We start from the raw sequence: 22,904 nt of genomic DNA, 5'->3' as shown, positions 1-22,904 counted from the left end.
ACATAGATTTGTCTTCACTGCCCACCGTGCTGCTGCCAAAACCACCGTCTGTGGCCTTCCAGAATGCCTCGTCCACCGCCATGGTATTCCCAGCAACTGAAAAGCAGCAGTGGGTTCATGCTCTTCGAATTCATCGATCTCACCATGTTCCCCATCACCTTGAAGCAACTGCTTTGACAGATGGTTGAATGGCTTTTTGAAGATTCAGTGACAGTGCCAGCTAGGTGGTAGCACCTTGCAGGGCTGGGACGGTGTTTTCCAGTTTGTGGTAAATGCTCTCAATCAGCATTATGTTTCTCCCATCACCTGGACCCAGCAGTCTAGGAACCAAAAGATAAAAATGAAAGTAAATCTGCTCGCTATTAACCCTAATGATCCCGTAGTCAAAGTTTGGCTTCCCGTCTCTGCAGCTTTAGCATCTGCTGGTCTAGAGGTCTTAGTTACAAAGGGAGAAGTGCTTTCAACGGGAGAGATCGCAAAGACCGCCTTGGATTGGAACCTGAAGCCGCCATCTGGCCTCTTCGGGCACAGAATCCATAGGCAAGGCACTGGCTGGGGTGGCTGACCTGACTGTCAAGGAGAAACTGGGTTGCTGCTACACAGCGGGGGTAAGAGGGATACTGCTGGAGACCCTTTGGGGTGCCTCTTAGTACTCCCATGTCCTCTCATTAAGGTCGATGGAAAAACTACAGCAACTCAGCTTAGACTGCTGATGTCCCAGGTCCTTCACAAAAGGTCTGGGTCATTCCACCAGGCGAGGAACTGTGACCAACGGAGGTGCTTGCTGGGGGCAAAAGAAATACGGAATAAGAAGTAGATGACTGTGATCGTAAATACCCCTCATGACCTTGTGGCCAGCTGTAGATCAGGGACTCTAATAGTTTCTTTCTTTCTTTTTTTTAATTGAGGGCACTAATTAGGTTTTTATTTGTTTGTTTATTTTAATGGAGGTACTGGGGATTGAACCCAGGACCTCGTGCTTGCTAAGCACGCGCTCTACCACTGAGCTCTGCCCTCCCCGCTCATTATCTGTTCTGGATGATCACTGTCCGGGTGCCGTTGTAAAGAGCAGCCAGCTCCCTGAACACTTTCCCTGAACTCATGGTACAGTTTCATACCTTCTTTTGTAACTTCAGCCTTACCGTCTGGGATCAAGAGGAGAGGGATCAAGCTCAGGCAACATATGGAGATTTAATGTTTATATGTTTTAATCATTATGTATTTACATTTTATGCCTGTCCTTTTTTTTTTTTTTTTTTTCCACTTAATAGTATTTCATATAAAGCTTTTCAGTTATTGGAGTTTCTCGATTGGTGAACGCATCAAGGTGCTGGGAGGGTGATGTGCCTGGAGAAGGCGTGGAAGCTCCTAGCTCCCACTCCCATAGCTTGCCCTATGCATCTGAGTTGTATCCTTTATAATAAACCAGTAATTGTAAAATTCTTCCTGAGTGAGTTGTTCTAGTGAATTATTGAACCTTGGGGAGGGATTTGGAGGAATCCTCAATTTGTAGCCAATTTAGATAGATAGAAGTGTGGGCACCCTGCTCACCCCATTTGTGACTGGTGTCTGAAGTGTGCGGCCCAGCCCTTAAACTTGTCGGGTCTGGCGCTAATTCTGGGTAGTTCGTGTCAGAATTGAATTGAATTGTAGGATACCTAGTTGGTGTCAGAGAATTGGAGAATTGGTTGTTGGTGTGAAAAAACCCCACCCATTTGATATCAGACGTATTGTGAGTAAAAACAGCTCTTTTGGTTGTCAGAAAAATGGGGTATTTGCTAAAATGGCCCTTGCTCATGGAAACATGTGGTTTGGGAAGAAGAAAAATGAAAGGGTGGGGTATAAGGAACCTTGATTCCTGGGTGGTCATGTAGTCACCCATGGCATGGAGCAGCAGCTGTATAAGTTACTAACAGTAAAAGTTAATGATCCCTGGAGAGTTGGTCTACTCGATGCATAAGAAATGTAAACGAATAAGAAAAAAGCAAAACACCAGTCTGTTGGTTATTGTTATGTGTAAAGGCTAAAATGAAATGAAAAGAGAATGCTGGGTCAGACCTTACTGCTGAACCCAGCTCAGATTTCTATCCATCTGAGCTTCCGCCACTAGCCTCAACCCCCAAAAGGAAGGATTATGTGGGGACAACAGAGAGTAACTCTAATACCTCTGGTCACCAAGAAGGTGGTCTGCATTGGGGGAGGGCAAAATCAGGAAACTATTGAAACCCCGGGGTGCAGCATAAAGAATCTGTCTCACTTCGTGGATTGGGATCATCAGCTTCCTGAAGAACCTTTGCTAGAGTGGATTGTGAGAGTGATTTGGGGGCGTTGTCTTTGGTTTTGAAAGCTGCAAGGGGGAAAAGCATGTTTGGGTTGATGTAGGACCCACAGTTCACTATGGAACAATCAGAGATGCTGTGCAAGATTCAGAGTAACCTACTGGTTATTCCTGAGGAAACATGAGCCTGGTGAACCAAATGAAAATCAACATAAGATGTGTCTACCCTGGGAAGAGGGACTGTCTGACTCTCCCTATAAATGCCAAGTGAACACCCCCTATGAAGTAGCTGATAAGCTCTGTATGCAATCTGTGTGGGACTGGCTTCACAGTGACCAGGATATTCACCTGCTAAATATGCCTGCATTGACCTAAAACAATAAAACAGCAGCAAAATGGGTTTATTTGGGAACAGCAAAGAACTGCAATTCAGAACATGCAATCTGTGATGAAGCACCCACAAGTCCTGAGAATGAAGGAAAGGAATGTTCTCTTATAAAGGAGAAGAAGGAGGTGGGAGGGGTTGTTATAAATAAAGAGTCCATTGGGAGGAAGCTGGGAGTTCCAAGTGTAGTGGCTTTTCATCGGCTGAGTTGTGACTGCTTCTCATTGGCTGGGCTGTTGCTGGACAAGCGGAAATTCTTCCTTCTGCTGGGCAGTAAACTAGTAACCTTCCTGTTGAACGTGCAAAGGTACGTCTTTTCCTATTGGGTCTGCAATTGACTTCAAGTGCTCGTGCCTAAGAGCGCCCCCTTCTGGCCTCCTGACTCAGTTTTCACACCTGTTACCCAGGTCATGGCAGATGCTGTGTTTGCAGGGGGCCCTTTTTCATTGGGCACCCTATGTAGCTTTACTGCTGCAAAATCAGCTATAATCTCAGAAACTTTATTGAATTTGCTGTCTCAGCTTCTCCTCATGCGTTTTACAGATGCTAAAAAATATTTTAGGTTAATGAACAAGGGAATGTGGAAAGGCAGGGGGGAGGGTCAAGGAACACATCCCAGCAGGGTAGAAATATTTAGAAATGGGATAAATAAAACTGGACATTGATGGGTTCAAAACAAAGGTCTTACTACAGCACTGTTGAAGGTTAGGTGGACTAAAGGGATTCCCCTGATGGGCCCCAAACAAGTCTACTCTATCTACTTTGGTTAAATTTTTTTTTTTTTAATTTAAAAAGCTGGCAGACAAAGATTGCAATCAGAAACCTAACCTGGAGTAGGCTGAAGCAATAGCTAGGCAGTTGACCAAGATAAAGACTGTTAAGGTAACCAGATTAGGCCCAAGATGGAGTCGCTCATGCTAAACCCCAGGTCAGCAAATCAAAAGTTCACTAAGTTTCCATGCTGGGCTCTCCCGGCAAGGGAGGATGTGGGCCAACCCATCAGCTTTTTTGCCTGCTCAGCACTGGCCCAGCTATTCCCTTTGCTCCATGTAAGGAAAGAAACCCTACCTTAATCAATCAGCAGATGCTCACTATAACTTCCTTGCTCCTGCTCCTTCTGCCTATAAAATGTCTTGCCTTGTGCAGCTCTTTGGGGCTCCTATCTAACTGCTAGATTGATGCTCCCTGATTTTTGAATCTCTAAATAAAGCCAATAAGATCTTTAAAACTCACTCAGTTGAATTTTGTTCTTTAACATGACTGACAAAAGGCCAGAGTCCCTGGGCTCATCCCCCTGCTGGAGACCCAACACCTATGATCAGGGAGTGAAGGAGATCTCTGGGACTCCTTGACATGGGAGCCCCAAGCACTGTGGTACCAAAACTCATCTGTGAAGCCCTGATTAAGATGGAGGTTTGGATGAAAACTGTAAGGTTTAAACTGGCCGTATGTGGAGAGGTGGTGTCTCCTTGACATGAATGTTCCATGGATGGACATCATGTCTGACCCGGGAACACCTCCCCTGCCTACAGTTAGGAATGTAAAGACTGATGGGATTCAGGTGAAAGTTTATATGAAAATTCGTATGTCTGAAGTGGCTGCATCTCTTTTACCTGAATGATGATGGGGACGGACATGGTGCCTGACGAGGAAACTGCTTCTGAGAACAGGAAGTGTGTAACTCTACCCTTCGGGCAGTATTATTTGGACACGCTAAATGCAGACCAATGAGATGGCCTAAGTCCAAACAGTACAAACTGGAGTGCTGACATGGATAAATTCTCTGTGCAGTAGCTGTGTGTGCAACAGAGATGGGCTTATTGCAGAAGCCTGTGACACCTTCCAGCGTTGACTACAGCACTTCAGTCCAGAGATTCCCATCTGAGGGGTAATTACTAGCTTGCTGTAAGACATTAATTAAAACTGCTCCTGTGACTGAAGGATATACAATAATCTTGAAACTTGAAATGCCTATGATGTCTTGGGTGATGTCGGAAAAACACTCTATCTGGAAGGGCAATACCCAGATGCTTTATACAGCATCATGCTACCCGTGGGATGCAAGGGTCATGTAGACACAAGCAAGGAGCCTTTTTCCCCAGGACTGACTTTGAATTTGTATAAGGAGCCGTCAAATTCTGTCATCATTTGGACAGTGCCTTATAAACAGCTCTCAACTGACCAACAAAGAGCTGCTTGGCTTGTGGATGGCAGCCCCAAGGTGAACAGACAACATTCTAGTTTTGAAGGCCACCCTCTGTTTGAAGGAGGTAAAAACTGATCAGCTCAGTAGGCTGACTTGCATGCTGTTTTCCTAGCAGTGATGGGAGAATTGAAGAGTGATAAAAGCCCCTATGTTTAGATTTTTATCCACTCATGGGCAAAGACTTATGTCTATGTAATGAATCCTAAATAACAGGATTCTGAGAGCTTCCAGATTGGTAAACACATCAAGGTGCTGGGAGGGTGCCACCCCCAGAGGGGGCATGGACACTCTGCGCCCCTCACCCTATACCTTGCCCTCTGCATCTCTTCCATCTTCCATCGGGCTGTTCCTGAGTTGTATCCCTTATAATCAACCAGTGATAGTAAGTAAAACAACAATAACCACAACAAACTTTCCAGTTATTTATGTAATTTGTGTAATTATGTAATTTATTGACTCATAGTAATACCCTGAAATTGATATATGATGGTTTATGTCATTTATCCGTTGTTGGCTTCATTATATTTATTGCCACAAGCGTTCTGTATCTACAGCAAGATAATATTTTGAGATACTAATCTTTGTGATTTTCTTCTGTATTCTAGGAGTATGTGAGTATGTGATCCTTCACCTAGTCATCCAGAGGCATCTTAAATGCCTTGGGAAGAACTAGAATTGTTAAAACAGAAAGAAACACTTAGCTTTTGACTTTCCAGCTGAAGCCTACCTAAGACACATTAGGAAACCACAGCTTTTGATTTTGCAATAGAAAAGAAAGGACGTTTGAGGATTAAAAAGATCCTGCAGGAAAAGGACAAAAAGATGTGTGCATGAATAACAGATGCTATCAAAGATAAACAAAGCTGAACGCTTGCTAAAGTGGGTGAGGATAGATTTTATTCAGTAATACTGTTGCAACAGGAAAGAGAGTCCAGCATAAACTTAACTTCAATTTGTGCAGGGGTCTGAGATAGAACTATACGTTTGGGGTCAATGGTGTGTAAGCGGTGTGTTGATTGCCTCCTCAATATCATTTCTCTTCCTTTTTTTTGTTCAGTTGAGATATAATTGACATGTAATACTGTGTAAGTTACAGGTGTACAATGTGTTGGTTTGATACATATTGCAGTATGATTACTAGAGTAGTGTTTGCTAACACCTCTGTCATGTTACCTAATTATCATTTCTTTTTTGTGATGAAAACAATTAAAATCTAGTTTCTTAGCAAATTTGAAGTTTATAATACAGTACAGTTGACTGTAATCACTATGCTATACATTAGATCTCCAGAATTTATTCATTTACTAATTGCAAGTTTGCACTGTTAAATGTCTTCCCAATTCCACCACCCCCTCCAACTCTTGGTAATCACCATTCTACACTCTGTTTTTGTGAGTTCAGCTTTTTTAGATTCCATGTATAAGAGATATCATACAATATTTATCTTTCTCTGACTTATCTCACTTAACACGATGCCCTCAATTTCCTTCCATGTTGTGAATGGCTGGATTTCCTTCTTTCTCATGGCTGAATAATATTCTGCTATATATGTGTATATATTTGAAATATAAACATAAATTCTCTTCATTCTATCAGAGTCTTAAATTTGTTCAGGATACAAGGTGCCCAGTTCAAGATGCCTTCCCTGACTAGCTGCTGGGAAATGTAAACAGAAGTGACTGGATAAGAGTTCCAGGAAACTTTATACGAAGTGATTGATTAGACTTTCATATATTTTTGTCATTCTTCCATCTACATGCCTGGGACATGAAGTTGAAGCTGGGGGCAGAGCATCTATCTTGTTATTTGAGGCAAAAAAGAGGAGGAGAATGAAAGCTACATGTGAGGATGGTGGCGAGGAATAGTCAAGGGTCCCTAGGATGCTGATGACATTGGAAACCTGCTGTGCCAACCCCAGATCGTGTATTTCTAATCTTACTAGGAAAGGAATCCCGCATTTGGTTTAGATAGTATAGTCACTTTTTCGGCAGTATGGTTGTCCCTTGGCATCTATAGGTGATTGGTTTCAGGACCCCACCTCCCCACCAAGGATACCAAAATCTGAGGATGCTCCAGTCCCTCATATAAAATGGCATAATACGGTTGGCTGTCCATATCTATGGGCTCCACATCCGTGGGTCTGGAAGGCCAACTGTATGTAGTCAGATGCAGTCCTGATGCTGACGGCAACTGAACCCAAAGGCCTTAATGCACGTGCAAGGGCAAAGAATCCAGACTGTGAGAGGAGAGGGGGGCCTAGGAAGAATTCATGAGGACAGCCAGGTACAGGAGGCTGACTTGCAAGGGAGAGCATTTGAGAAGGAGTGCTTAGCAGTAGTCCCAAGGTGGGAGGGTAGAGCTCAGTGGTAGAGCACATGCTTAGCACGCACGAGGTCCTGGGTTCAATCCCCAGTACCTCCTCCAAACATAAATAAGTGAATAGACCTGGTTACCTCCCCCTCATAAAACACATTAAAAAAACAAGCAAAATGTGTGCTTCGATACTGTTCCACAAATCTGTCTCATCCTTTAAAAAAAAGAAGAAGAAGAAGAAGAAGTATTTCCAAGATCAGGAAGCAGAGGGGTTAAAAAAAGAAGCTCTGTCACCAGAATTCACTCCTGGCTCAGGCCACTCCTAGCCAGGTGACCTAAAGTAGTTCACTTAATTGATCTGTGCCTCAGCTTCCTTATTTGTTGTTTTTTTTTTTAATTTTTATTTATTTTATTATTTTCTGAGGGGGAGGGAGGTAAATTCGGTTTATTTAGTCATTTATGTTTTTAGAGGAGGTACTGGAGATTGAACCCAGGACCTCATGCATGCTAAGCATGTGCTCTACCCCTTGAGCTATCCCCTCCCCCCCCAGTGTCCTCATTTGTAAAATGAGGATATAATAGGGTTATTGCAGTGATTAAATGTGAAGGGCCTACTGGAAGCCCTCCGTCAGCACCAGCTGCTGTTATTGTTAATCATTCCACAGAAAGAGGGGGTTTTTTGTTTTTTGGGTTTTTTTGTAAAGGCTAATCTCTCGGGAAGCCTGGCAAAAGCTATTATCCTCCATGGGATTATCAGACATTTGTTCTCAGACAAGTTTAATGAAAGGGCCCTCTAAGGTGTCACAAAATTCCTTTTCCAAGTCTGCCTGGCTGGTCCTGTAGTTGTGCACTGGCAAAAAGTTTTCAGTTCAATGAAGCATTTAAGAAGCACACTTCCATGTGCCAGGACTGCGTTTGGGTGATGGTGAGATACAAAGATGAATATAATATTGTGTTTGTGTGTGTGCATGCGCTTGCGGGGACAGGGGAGGGTGGCCAACAGCAAATGCTACTCTCTTGTTTTTGCTGGACTTGAGCCAGGCAGATGTGAACTTGAGGAAGCACCTCATGAAGGTTAAAGATGAAGCTAACCTGGCAGAAGGCAGAGCCAAGAGATGGCGAGATGGGGAATCCCAGTGCGCTGGCATGTTTGAGCCTGGATCAAATACACCTTGTGAAAATTAATGAAAGGAAAACGTACTAAAATGGAGTAGCCAGAAGGGGGAGATCTCATACACATGCAACTCAGATCTTCATAGGAAGAGATGTTACCTTGCTTCTCCAGCAGGAAGTGACTCTACTTTACCATCATCAGGAGGAGGATAAAAGATTCTCTTTGCCTGGAGACAGCTCAGCCAATGAGAGACTGTCACAACTCAGCCAATGAAAAGTCACTATACTTCAAACTCCCAATTTTCCTCCAATAGACTTTTTGTTTGTAACAGCCCCTCCCAACTTCCCTTTCTCCCCTATAAAAGAGTGTCCTTTGCCTTATTCGGACTTACGTGTAGTTCACCACAGTTGCATGTAGAAAACTGCAATTATTTGCTGCTCCCAAATAAAATTTTTGCTGATAAAATAACTGGCTGTTTGTTGTTTTAACAAGTGGAAGAGAGAAATTAGTCTCCAACTTTTTGTTTATGGAATCCAATAAATTGTTAGATTTTCCTTCACTTGCAACTGAAACAGCTGTAAGTGATGTCTCCTGCCTTAAAATTTACTAACTGCTTTGTACGCATTTGTTAATGTGAACATTTAATTAAAATGAACTGTTGAAGTTGCATAGTTAGCCAGTTTCAGAAGCTGGAATAAATCCTAGGAATCTTTTTTTTTTATTACATTATGGAAAAATTCAAACAAATACAAAAGCAGAGTCAATAGCGTAACAAACCACTATGCTCCTATCACTTAATATTCCATCAAGAACATATTCCATGGTTTATTCTCATATTTTGGCATTCTGATTCCTTTGGGTGTGTGAGATTATATATAACTATGTGATAATTATTATTATTTTGCTTAAAACTTTTTCTGAGTTAATTATTTAGTAGGGACCACCAAAAGCAAAATTACTGGAAAAAGAATATGAACATTTTAGAGTGAGGCATTTCTAACAATGATTTTATACATCTTCTATGGTTATCTCAGACATTACTCAAGATTCTGGATAAAATTGATAGAAACTGACTAATTTTATGAACATAAGCCCTTGAGTGTATGTCACAGAAATATAAATTTGGGGCACACAGCCATCCAGAAAAAAGAACTACATTTCCCAGCCTCCCTTGTAGTTAAGTATGACCATGTGACTAACTTCTCAATAGGGTATAAGCATAAGTATTCTCTTCGCAGTGGCTGGAAACTTTCTCCAATGGGTGATTTTTGCCGTGTTTTTTCCCTTCTTTTTTCACTGTACTCACTAGTAATATGGATGCCATCACTTGGGATAATGAGCATAAAGACAAAAGCATAGGCGTGGTGGGGAGATAAGCTGGAAGAGGCCGGGTCACTGAGAAGTTGAGGATTGGGCGCACCCTCCACTTTACCATCACTTCCCTCTCTTTGCATGGGAGAGAGACAGTTCCATCTTAAAACCCCTGGTGGTTTGGGTTTTCTGCCATGTACAGCCAGACCTAATTGCAGCTAAACCCAGTGAGGTTTTTAGAAACTGGGAATAGCCTTGTTACATTCTTTTTCATCAGCCCAGAGAAGTGAAGCATTACTACTATGGGAAAAAGCATTCCAAATGTACCTTGAGACCGTGTCATTAGGTTTGGCTTAATAAGTATTCCTGATCTCAACAAAAAAGAAAACTTTAGTGTCAGTAGCAGGAAATTCCAAGTAAAACTATAGAGTTCAGGACATCCAGCTTCCAATTTAGTTGCCTCAAGGATAAAGGAAAAGAAGGGGGTTGGGGCAGGGAAAGTATCTCCCAGTTTGTCTTGTTTGTAGAGATTACCATCCCTACTCCAAGAACTATTAAAAGGCCCTCTTGAGAGAGCTGCAACCAAAAATAAAGTGACATTTGGCATCTCTATGGGAACACATTTAACTCTGTGTCTAGAAGAATAATCTGTTTTAATTTGCTAAAGCCCAAGTCTAGCTGTGTTTTCCTCTGAGCCTGGAAAAAGAAACCAACCAGTGAGAAAATATTTTAAAACAAAAATGTCAGTCTGAAAAAGAGAAGCAAAATGCCAAGTCAAAGAAAGTTTTGTGTCAGAATGTGCTCTGGTGAAAACACAGACAATTTGGGGCTCCAATCCATGATATGCCGGGATCAAGAAATCAAGGATTTTTGTTGTTGTTTCTCAAAAAAAGTGTTCATTTCTGGGAGCAGCGAAGGGAGTGAGCTATTTTGCTGTGATGTTCAGCAGCAATCGTGGCCCTTGCTCTTTCCTGCCTTTGGAATTTGTCAGCAGTCAGAATCAGGGTCAGGTTCAAAAACAAAGAGCTGCATGTAAGTGACCCACTCCAGAATTAAGTAACATCATCATAACGTAGCTTAGTTCCTGTCCTCTGGAGTAAAGAACTCTCTCTGGACCAGATCTCTTGGCTGTTTGTCCTCTCTGCCAAACACGTGTGATGGGTCTGGCCAGTTCCTGCAAGACTCCCTCTTTCCCCCAGACTCACCCTGGGTTGACGCTTGCAGTCCTCTCTCAAGAGAGCCGTAGAGGGGCCATCCAGTTTGTGATCACACATGGCAAGATATTAACCCAAGCCAGCTTCTTCCTACCAGGCTGCACACCTCTCCAATCAGTGTTCACCTGGGGAAAGAAAACCAAGTTGAGTGTTGTCTTAGGCAAAGCCTAAAAGAGGTAGCAAATCTGTTTCAAAAAAAAAAAAAAATCATCTAGTGCATCCCAAAGCCAGTGTGATTGCAAAGAAACTTGCAACCATCCTCAGCCATTCTATTTGTATGATAAATAATTAACCTTCAGCAGGTCAAATTATCTACTTACATATGGACTTCAGGACATTTCTGTTGTTCTTTAACAGAACATTTATGTTCTGTTAAAAGCCTTTTTAAAAAATAGACATTTCACCACTAGGGTAAAGGAGATGGTTGTAGAACTTGGCAATGAAATCTACACTCTTGGGGGAAAAAAAGTTGTAACTTTAATCAGCTTTAATCAGTGATGGGTTTTAGCAGTGTGTTCCACCAGGGTAACAGCTCACCATCACCTTGGGCTTTTTCTTTAAAAGCCACCTGCCTGCTACCCCAGTGCCAGGAAGGAAGGTTGCCCTAGTTCCTTGGTCCCTTTCCCTTTAAGAGTTGTTGGCGTTTCAGCTGGTAAAGATCCAAGTGCCCTCTGGACCACTTGGCATGAAGTGCAGATTTTCCAATCTGGAAGGGAAAGAGCCTGTTCTCCAGGGAAGGCTCTTCAAGGTGATTGCTCTCTGAGAGATTCCTGCCACTGCCTTTGGCTGCCTTCACCAGAGACAAACCCCTCTTGCTGTCAGGACGAGCTAGAAACCCAGAGATGGAAAAATAGGGGCTCAGGAGAGACTGGCTGAGACCTTTGAAACCAGTGGCCTTGCAAAATGGAGGAAGTGGGGGAAAGACCAGCTCAGGCAAAGGCAGCTGAACCCGGCCCCCTCCCGGCCCCCTCCCGGCCCCCAACCCTGTCCCCGACACGCACAACAGCTCTGCCCTGATGTTTCCACTGTCTCTTTTCTCCAAAGAGCTTCAGTGAAGGAGGGTTGCTAGAGGGAGCTAATATGCTAACCAGGATTCCAAGTAGGGAGAGAACAATACTTACTTGGAATAAATACTTTCACGAGCCACCTGGGCTGGAGGGAGGCCCCCAAAGGATGTGCTGGATGACATAGATGGTGGTTAATGCGAGCACTGCTCCAAGATGAATTTGTATGTGTCCAGGGGAGAGTGAGAAGGAAAGACACAGAGAAGAAGGAAGTCCTCTCTGGGCCACCACCAGGAGGGGGGTGTACAGTGTGGTCGGGGTGGGGAGGGGAGACTGCAGGAGAGGAGTGACGAATGAATGAGTGGTCAGCTGGAAAGAAACACGGAAGAATAAAAATGGAAGTAGTGTTTTCTGTGAGTTGTGGGCTCTAGATTTCCTTCCTCAGCTCTGCTCTGACATCTTCAGTGAAGTGTTCATTGTTCCCTTTTGCAGCAAGTGCATCCTTTCTGGGGACACGAGTTCTGTGGTCTGTTGACAGTGGGGGAAAGGAGGCAGCAGTGCTGGACACAGGGGACAGGAAAGTCCTGACTGGGTTATGGCACTTCTGTTCCTCTGTGTGTTCACATCACAATCTGGGGGGAAACGGCAGAAAGGAGATTACAGCCAAAGTTGCTTTTGGATGGAGAAGGGCAGCTCGAAGTCCCCAAGGTGAGGTTACCCAAGGCGAGGGTAGGTGTGAACTTGGAACTGCCTGACCCCAAAGCACATGCCTTAATTATCTGCATGGTGCCATTCCTCCCCTCGCCCTGCACAGGGCTTTGGGACTGTGGGAATTAGTGCCTAAGCACTGCTGGTCCCTGTGTCTGGTAGGAGGAGCATAGCATGGGGTATCAATGCCTGCATTTTGGAACCAGACTCTGGGTTTGAATCCGAGCTTGGCCATTTACTACTTGTGTGACCTTGGGCAAGTTTTTCAGCTTCTTTGCACCCCAATCTTTTCATCTGCAAAGACAAGACAGTAAAAGTACCTTCTTTATAGAGTAGTTAGGGGAAGTCATGGAGACGTGTCCAGAAGACTTTTAGCACAATGCACTAAATGTGAGTTGTTACCATTATTTCTAACAGCAACACAGGATGATGCCACGACCAGCCCTGATGGTCAGCAGTGATAACACTACCCTTCTATCCATATTTCTGATCCACAGAAAGAGTTCAGGTTCTGAGGCCAAACAGACCAGGTGCCAACCTCAGCTCTACCCCTTCCGGCTGAACCACTCTGGGAAAATGACTTAATCTCCCTGTGAAAAGGAGTGAAAAACACCTCACCTGAGATGTGGGATTGTTGGGAGGGTGAACTAACATGAAAAGTACCTGCCAAGGCCTGTCCATCTGGTTTGATGATGACACAGGCTGGTGCCTCCCCCGCCCAGCTCTGCTTTAATACACACATATCCAAAACAGCCCTGGGGTCTCCTAAGACATCAGATTTTCCTACTTTTGGTTAAGTCTGACTGGAGTTAAACTCACTTAGAATTGTTCCCTCTGTGTTGTCTGGAAAGCCAGTTGGCCTCATCTCAGCATCTTGCTGGGCAGGTTGGCTGAAACATGATGGAGTCTGTTCAGTGATCAAGGCTGTTTTGAGATGGCTGGGAAAACTAAATTGGCTAAGGTGGAATAAACTAAGTCAAACACATTTATTATGTGTTATTATTACTATATTTGTTATGAGCCAAATGTTTCCCTTTTTCCTCCAGTTTTGGGCAGGTGTCCATGTTAGCTGCCCCTCCTCCCCTTCTAGGGACTTCCCCAAAGGCTCTGGTCACTGGTGGCCACCATCTGTAATGTTTCCTCCCCCTAGGATGCCAAGCCCCATGGTAGCCCCTCCAGAGGCTTGAGGGGACCAAGATGTTTTGTTTGGCTGTTGGAAGAGTAACCACAGAAAGTTGAAGGACTTGGGGGCATATATATCCCTATATATGTGGGTAGAGATGCATTAAAAGTGCTCTAGAAGAATACATCTGGCTGATGGTAGCTGTCTCTAAATGTGAAATAACATGTCTTTTTGTTTTTTTAAATCTGTACTTCTGAATCTTTTCTACAATGAAAAGTATGGCTTTTGCAATAGGGAAAAAAGAATGATTAAAGATGACAGTGATACTCTTAGCTAGGAAATTTATCCAACAGCTATTTATCAAGGTTGTATTGTGGCCAGCACTGGGCGTGGCACGGGATGAACAAAAGGGACAAGACCCCCACGCACTCGAAGAAACTGCAATAAACTGAGGGAAACCTTCAGCCAACAAGTAAATACATCATGACAAAGTGGGATGCATGCAACAAAAGAAATGACCCGGGTACTGTGGTTGAGAGCAATGGAGGAGGCTGTGTGTGATGGAACCTGCCAGAGAAGGCAGTTCACAGATTTTTAGGAGGAAAAGGAGGCCACAATACAGAGTGGGCAGAGGAGAGCTCCAGACTTGGAAAGTGCCTGCGGGATGGTCCTAAGACAAGAGCAAGCTTGACACGTGGGAGGGATTGTTTGCGGATCGGAGTTGAGATTTGGAGGGGAGGGGCAAGTTCATGTACAGCCTCTAAACCTTGATAAAGAGTTTGGTCTTTATTTTAAATGCAAGAAGAAGACAGGAGGCTCTTGACAGGGAAGAGGCTGGAGTGGTGCCGGTGGAGATGGAAAGAGCCTCGTGGATTTAGGGCATTTTGACAGGGAACAAACAAACAAAACACACTGCTGGATTAGAGATGGAGAATGAGAGAGAGAGGGTGGTGCCACTGATGGCGTCCCATTTTCTGGCTTGGAATTATCTATCAAAGTGAGGCAGGAATTGTGAGGGGAACAGGTTCGGACATGCTAAATTTCAGATGACTGGGCTCATTTAAAGGGCAGCATTCAGAGGTGGCTCAGCCCTCTGATGTGATAAAGTCCAATGCAAACAAGAGAAACAATTCGCCCAGTTGCTCTGGCATAACTTTACAGCTTTATAAAGGTTTAGTTCCTTGTTAATAGATAAGGAGTCATGTATACTTTTGAGTTGCACTGGATTTCATTTTATGGGTGACAACATGTGCCAGAGAGGCATTTGGTGATCTGGGGTTTCATAAAGATAGCGGGTATAACCCTCAAGAATCTACCCTAGATATACTAGACAATGTATTTGGGACAAATTACTGGAATAATTTCCAATAAAACTTTGTGGGAAATGTAAGTGGCCAGTTGGTGTGTAGTCTGTGGACAGGTGATAGTTATCTTTATCTAGCACTTATTCTGTGCTGTTCATTCTGTTACATGCTACATGTAAATATTCTGTTTGAGCTCTGTGTTATTTTTTTTTAACATTTTTTTATTGATTTATAATCATTTTACAATGTTGTGTCAAAGAGCTCTGTGTTATTTATCATCAATATTACATGAGAAAAAAGGGATCAGAAAGGTAAAGAAACTTGCCCAGGGTCACAGAGCTAGCCAGGGGTGGAGTCTGTATAGGACCCAGGTCTGGGCTGACTAGAAAGCTTGGCTATGAAGGTGATGTTGTCCTTAGTTGGCAGAATGCATTGTCTCAGAAGCACAGACTGAGATGGGATTAAGAATGAGAAAGGTGGAAGTGGGTATAGCTCAGTGGTAGAGTGCATGCTTAGCATGCACAAGGTCTGGGGTTCAATCCCCAGTACCTCCATTAAAAAAAAAAAATGAGAAAGTTTTATTGGGGAATGACACTGATGGAAAGACAAGACCCCAGTGAAGACCTGTCAAAGTCTCTGAGTCAGCACGGAGCTCTGTAAGCAGACTGCCCAGTACAGGGGTCCTGCATTGGGTGGAGATGGTTAGACCCTTGTACCACTATGTCAGCTCATGCATTGGCTGTGGAGGACACTTAAGAAGAGCATGATCTCAGCTTGAAAGCTGGGCTGGATCCCAAATGCTGTCAGTTAACTACACACCTTCCATCTGGGCAGGAGTCCATCTTAAATGGGGATCTGAACCCTGCATCTCCTTGTTTGCTGCAAGCTCTAAAAATTGTCAGTGCCCCTTCATCCAAAAAAAGGCAGTGCATTAGGTGTATATTGCTGTGTAACAAATTGCGCCCAAAGGTAGTAGCTTAAAACAGCAAATATTCGCTATCTCATAGTTTCTGTGGGTCAGGAATCCAGGCACCATTTGGCTGGGAGCCTTTGGATGAAGTTCTTTCATGAAGTTGCCATCAAGCTGCACTGGGGCTGCAGTCTCATCTGAAGGTTCACCTGGAGAGGGAACACACCTCCAAGCCCACTTCTGAGGTGGCTGGCAGGCCTTGGTCCCTTATCCCAGGCCTCCCCACCTCATGGCAGGGCAACTGACCTCCCCCAGGGTGAGCAACCCAGGAGACAGTGAGAAAGAGGACCCAAGGTAGAAGGCATGGTGTTTTATAATCCAACATTGGAAGTGAAATCCCATCACTTCTGCCACACTCTATTTGTTAAAAGTGAGTCAATAAATCCAGTCTATACTCAAGGGATATATAAGTACAAGACTAGCAGGAGGCAGGGATCATCGGCAGTCATTTTAGAGGCTGCCTCCCATAGGCAGGTGCATATTCAAATAAACAACACTGATGACAATAATAATATTAGCCACCATGTATTGAACATTTGCTATGAATCGGGTGTGGTGTTCGGCTGTGACATACACCATCTCACCATGACTCCTTCATTCACTCAAGATTCATCAGGCATCAGGCCCTGGGAGCCATGGAGAACAGAATGATAAATAAAGCATACTTCCTGATTTTTTTTTTTTTGAGCACATCTGACATGCTCATGTCCAGAGATATAATTGTTATAATTTTATAAAGGAGGGAAAGAGAGGTCACACAATTACTAGGTAAGTAGGAGGCCAAGGCAGTCAGTGTGACTTCAAGGCCAGACATCTCTGTGAAGACAGCATGCTCCTGAAAACATTGCTAGTCTAAGAACGATTGTAAGGAAGAAACAAATCACAAATAATACATGCAGGGTGGGAAGGGACAGACTGGGATTTCAAAATGTAAAATAGATGAACAAGATTACACTGTATAGCACAGGGAAATATATACAGGATCTTGTGGTAGCTCACAGCGAAAAAAAATGTGACAATGAATATATATCTGTTCATGTATAACTGAAAAGTTGTGCTCTACACAATTTGACACAACATTGTAAAATGATTATAACTCAATAAAAAAAAGGTTAAAAACAAAAACAAATAATACATGCAATAGAATCCACTTATATGAGGTTGGAAAAAAACAGGGGCTTGGTTAGCAGTGCACAACCTGTAGTAATACTAAAGAAAAAAGCATGGAAAAGATTCCGACACGTTAGGACAGCGGCCATCTCTGGAGGAGGAGGGGAATGGGATGGGGGGGGTGTCACAAGATGCTTCTAGGGGGCTAAGTGCTCTTCTAGACTTGGTAGTTATATGGGTGTCCAATTTATAATGATGCATTAAACTGCGCAGGTGTTTTATTGACTCATCTGTACACATCAGATATCTCCCCATAAATAAAATTACAACCGGACTGAGTGGGACGTCATTTGCCAGGTGCAGGCACCTGTGATGGCAGGGGCTCTCTTTTACAGGCACGAGGCACAGAAGGTCTTTCTGTCTTTGACACAGATGGACTCACAGCCTGGCACCGCTGTGTTCTTAACATGTGTGACACCCAAAATAAATTCTGAGGAGGACAGTGCATGGTGAGATCACCTTGCCGTTCGATACAACACGTCTGAGCAAGCGGCTTTCTCTGTTCCTGAAGGGGCTGCTGAAGACTGAAACCTGATTCCTGTTGTAACAGGGGCCCCTTAGATCTTTACAAAGCAGAGAGCGACTGTGTATAAAAGTGTCAGGGAAAGCTCACTCCCAGGGTACCTCAGATTAATTAGGCTTTAATTTATTCCCTTTCAGAACCTGTTGGAAAAGCAGAGGTCGGGTTCTGTTTAAGGCTGTGAAGACAGGCCAGCTGGAAATACCGGAGAGGGATTCGGAAGCCAGTGTCTGTCCTCCAGGAGGAAGTGGGGGTTGGGGGTGGAGACTGGGGGATGTCCTATCTCTTTGGGGGATTTTGATCTCCTTCTGCCCAGTCCCACCTTGGTCAGACAGACCTTTGCCCTCTGAGTTACCAGCCCTTTAGATGCCCTGGGCTCATGACAACTTTCTACATCTCAACTTGGGAGGGGGCAGGACCTGAAGCAAGGTCACACAGAGGGCAGAGGTGTGCTGTAGGGCCCAGAAGGACATCCTTCCATTATCCATTGCAGGGAAGGTAGGAAGTGTCAGACGCCTGTTATATTTGAATTTCAGATCAACAATGAATACCTTTTTAGTGTAAGTATGCTCCAAGTATTGCATGGGACATACTTACACTAAAAAAAATTATTCATTGCTGATCTGAAATTCAAATCCAACTATTCAACTAAGCATCCTGTATTTTTATTTGTATATTTCTTTGGTAACCCTGGGGGAGAGGGTACCTGCATCTGGAAGAGGGAGGGACAGCTGGATGCTGGCAAAATGCCCCTGGGCTCTGTGCAGGCAGCAGTGGCTACTGCTTGCTTGATCTGCTCACAATCTCTATCGCTCCAATCTCTGGCCCGTGGGGGCTTCCACCTAGAGTGCAGGGTGCATACCTGCTCTGCACTGGATATCTGATAATATTAAGGAATTACCATTAATCATGTCGTGTAATAATGACCTGGGCTTTTTAAAGGAGGTCTTATCTCTTAGAGATGTATACTAAACTATTTATAGATAAAACGATAAGCTATCTGACATTTGATTCAAAATAATATGCGGAGGGAACATAGATTGTTGAAAAAAAAAAAAGGCAGATCATGCTCACTTGGGAATGGCAGCAGAGGGAGGGAAGGACTGCAAACAGGCACAAGAAAATTCAGGGAATGAGGGAAATGTTTTGTATTTTCATTATGGCAATGGTTTCAAGGATGTATATATTTGTTAAATCTCATCAAAGTGTACACTAACATGGATGCAGTTTATTGTATGTAAATTTTACCTTAATAAATGTATAACTTCAATAAAGGCATACCTCAATAAAAGTACTAGTTGAAAAACTAAAATATGGAAGGGAAGTGACAGGGTGTGGACGAGACAGGGTTGGCTGTGGGTCCTGGTTGGGGGTGGTGATGCTTACACGCAGGGTTCACTGCACTGACCGTCTGCTCTTTGAACTGCCTACATTCAGAATTCTCAATAATAATAAGAATTCCAAAAGATAAAGGAGAAAAAAAAGAAGAAACTTCCAAATTAGGTGTTTTGGGATTTCTCAATAACAGAGAGCAGCTTAAAAAAAAAAATAGAATTAGATTTGATTCAGATAACTGTGAATAACTGGAAGATAATTATTATCTGGAAGGATTCTATGTTCAGATTGCCTCTAAATGACTGTAAATTCTCACTGCACGTTAATGGGGGGAAAAAAAGGGAGAATCCAAAAGAGTGGGAATGCAAAATGACTACAGCCACTTTGGAAGGCAGTCTGGCAGTTTCTTAAAAGCTAAACATAGTCTTAGCATATGATCCAGCAGTCACATTTCTCAGTATTAACCCAAATGAGTTGGAAACTTATGTCTACACACAAACCTGCATATGAGTGTTTATAGCAGTAAACATATTCACAACTGCCAAAACTTGGAACCAACCAAGATGTACCTCTGTAGGTGAATGGATTAAGCAAATTGTAGTACATCCAATGTAATATTATTCAATGATAAAAAGAATTGAGCCACTGGGGTGGGGGTGGGGGGTGGAAATGAAGGAAATATTGGTCAGAGTCCAAACTTTCAGTTGTAAGACTAACAAATTTGGGGATCTGAAGTCCAATATGGCGATTGTGGCTAATAATACTGTCTCATTTACTTGTATCTTGCTAAGAGAGTAGCTCTTAAATGTTCTGACTACACACACACACAAAAAGAAATGGCAACTATGTGATGGGCTGGAGGTGGTAGCTAATATATTCTGGTAATAATCATTTTTGCAATTTATAAGTATATCAAGTCAACACCTTGTACACATTAAAGGTACACAGTGTTATATTAATTTATATCTCAATAAAGCTGGAAAGGAAGGAAGGAAGGACAGAAGGGAGACACCAAGCCAGAAAACCCATGCAGGAACCTTAAATGCATATTACTAAATGAGAGCAGACAGTCTGAAAAGACTACATACTGTATGATTCTAAATATAGGACTTTCTGGAAAAGGCAAAACTACAGCGACATTAAAAAGAACAGTGGTTGCCAGGGGTTGGGGGGAGGCAGGGAATGAGTAAGTGGAACACAGGGAGTTTTTAGGGCAGTGAAACTATTCTGACACTGTGCATGACGTTATGCATTTGTCAAAACCCATAGAACTGTATGACACAAAGAGTGAGGCTTAATATAAACTAGGGCCCTTAGTTAAAAATAACGCAACAATCTTGATTGATTAATTGTAAAAGACGTAACACGCTAACACAAGATGTTAATGATAGGGGAAAGTGTATACTTGGGGAGGAGGCATACGGAAACTCTCTGTACCTTCTGCCCAGTTTTCCCATAAACTTAAAACTGCTCTTAAAAAAAGTCTGCTAATTTTTTTTTAAAGATAAGGAAAACAGAAGAAAAAATCCAAATTAGATGTTTTGGAATTTTTCGATAAGGGAGAATTGCTAAAAAAAAAAAACCACTGGAATTAGATTTGGTTGAGATAACTATGGATGAATGGAAGAAAATTACTACCATTTAGAAGGATTTTACATGTGGATTTCCTCTCAGTGACTCCAAGTCCTCACTGCACATTAAATGAGAAAAATGGAAATTCTTAAAAAAAAATTAAGAAGACAGACAAAAATATACAATTATATCACTCGGCAAGTAATGCAGATATGCCCTTCAGTCCCTCTCTGTTTATCCCAGCAACATTTTGCCTGTAACTGTCCTGCATTTGTGCCACTGTTTTCTGTTTCGGAAGGCTGACTCCTGTTCACAAAGGGGGAAAGGGTGGGGCGCGCAGGGAGGCCTTCCTGTGATTTCATGAGAGTGAGGGGGACTTTGAAATATTAATCCAGCTACACTTATGAGCCCTGCTGCCGAGGCTGGGAACTGCCCCTGTGGATGTCAGGATGCTGTGCTGTTAGAAGCCTTTGCTCGGCAGGGGTGGCTTAGCTTTTGGGAACCAGATTTTTTTCAAGTGTCTGGGAGCACATACCCAGTTCCTGGCTCTAAGCAAAGGAGAAAGTGAAAGGTTCTGACTGAATTCTGCTGCCTGGGAACTGAGCCACCTGTCGGGAGGAAGCACAGGTCGTGCCTAACTCGAGGGTGCTCCCAAGTGGCTGTGGACCAGCAGTGGTCCCCTGCAGAGAGAGGTAAGAAGTGTGAGCCAAACTCTAATTATCAGTACCTGGAGAAGTCTGGGATACAGAATCCTAGACTATAACTTCCACTAGTGGGCAGGATATGTGAGCATCACAGGGTGAACCGGGAGCTTAGAACAGCTGCCAGGGATAACTAACATTTCTTCAGCACTTCTTCTGAACAGGCACTGGGTGACATGTTTATGTGAAGTTATCTCATCTAATCTTCCCAACCACCACGAGGTAGGTACTATTTGTACCTCCATTTTATAGATGAAGAGGTGGAGGTACAGGTCACCAAACTATCACTTGGTAGAGCTGGGATCTGAGTCTAGTTGGCTGGACCCCTCCAACCTATCCTCTTAAACACTGCACTAGTGAGGAGGAGGACAAAAAGATTAGAAAAAGAGAGCATTCTTTAAATGGCTACAACGCCTTTCAGACATTACTGCTCGATGGGGGCTATAGATGGGTTTCCTCATAATGCCAGAACCTGAAAGGGGGCTGGGGCGGGGCAAGGATGGCGAACAGCTGTGATGAGGGCTCTCTTGCTGGAAGAAGGCTTTCCAAGGTCAGAAGTGTGGTCCCCCCAGTGCCTAGCATGGGGATAGTCACACAGTAGGTGCTTAATAATGGTCTGATGAGGGGATGCAGGAAAAACTTTTTGGCCATCAGAGCCATTTACGTGGAATGACTCCCTAGGGCCCTAACTGCCTTGATAGACTGCTGGTATTTTTTTATTGTGATAAAATAAAGATAGCATCAAATTGACCACTTTAAGCATTTCTAAGTGTACAGTTCAGTGGCATTAAGTACATTCACATTATTATACACACTGAGGATTCTTAAATGATTCAATGATTCACAGATGAACAAAGCAACAGTCCCTTTCCTCTGCAGACTAGTCAGTGTTACGGTTGGTCGGGATGTAGGTTACGCTGCAGTAACAAAAACCCCCCAAATCTCAGTAGCTTGAAAAAAATAAAGGTCTTGTTCTTGCTACATGTCCACTGCAGGTCAGCTGGGGCCTCTGTCCCATGTTATCCTCACTCTGGGAACCAGGCTGATGGGAGAGAGGCTGTCCGGAGTATCGCTGGTTGCTAGGGCAGACAGAAAGACGTGCCAGCACTTGCACTGGGTCTTAAAATGTCTGCTGACATGTAATTGGTCAAAGCAGGTCCCGCAACCATCCCTAACTTCAAAGAGAATGTGGAAGTACAGTCCTATCTTGTGTCTGGAAAGCGGGAAACAGAATATTTATGAAGAGCCCCATGAATACTACCAGTCTCTTTCAGTTATAAGTGGCAAATGAAATTCGAATTAGCTGCGGCAGAAAAGGGGATTTGCTGACTCACCAAAATCTAGGGGTAGTTTGCCTTCAGGCACAGTTGGATCTAGGTACTCAGAGGGGTGTTCAGCGATCCGTCTCCCTTTTGTCTGGGCTTCGTTCTCAGGGAGTGTATCTTCAGTCACAATAAAAACAGCCACCAGCAGGTTCACGCACATTTCCCACAACTCTGAAAGGGAAAGTCTCTTCCCCTTGTTTTCCACAAAGCTCCCTGGAATGTTTGCCCATTGGCCTAGATTGTGTCACAGGCCTCCCCAACCAGTCTCTCAGATTAGTCTAGCCCGATTCATGTGTCCGCCCCTCTTGCAGCTGGGAGGTGAGTCAGCCCCACTTGAAAAACAAGAAATGA

The 22,904-nt window shown here is 43.5% G+C and overlaps 1 long non-coding RNA gene across 3 annotated transcripts; it reads right to left on the bottom strand.

The window, feature by feature from the left end:
• Positions 1-259: 259 nt before the first annotated feature.
• On the bottom strand, positions 260-22,875 carry LOC116669278. Of its 3 annotated transcripts, none has more exons than XR_004326630.1 (3): positions 22,563-22,875; positions 10,813-10,946; positions 260-320 (listed from the first exon to the last, which is right to left on the bottom strand). It is a non-coding gene; the product is annotated as an uncharacterized LOC116669278 (long non-coding RNA). The 3 variants fall into 3 exon arrangements; XR_004326628.1 differs by lacking the exon at positions 22,563-22,875 and adding an exon at positions 11,943-12,060; XR_004326629.1 differs by lacking the exon at positions 22,563-22,875 and adding an exon at positions 11,142-11,392.
• Positions 22,876-22,904: the final 29 nt, after the last annotated feature.

This window comes from Camelus ferus, chromosome 16, assembly GCF_009834535.1.
Source record: "Camelus ferus isolate YT-003-E chromosome 16, BCGSAC_Cfer_1.0, whole genome shotgun sequence".
NCBI lineage: Eukaryota > Metazoa > Chordata > Mammalia > Artiodactyla > Camelidae > Camelus > Camelus ferus.
This window is presented reverse-complemented; position numbering and strand designations above follow the sequence as displayed.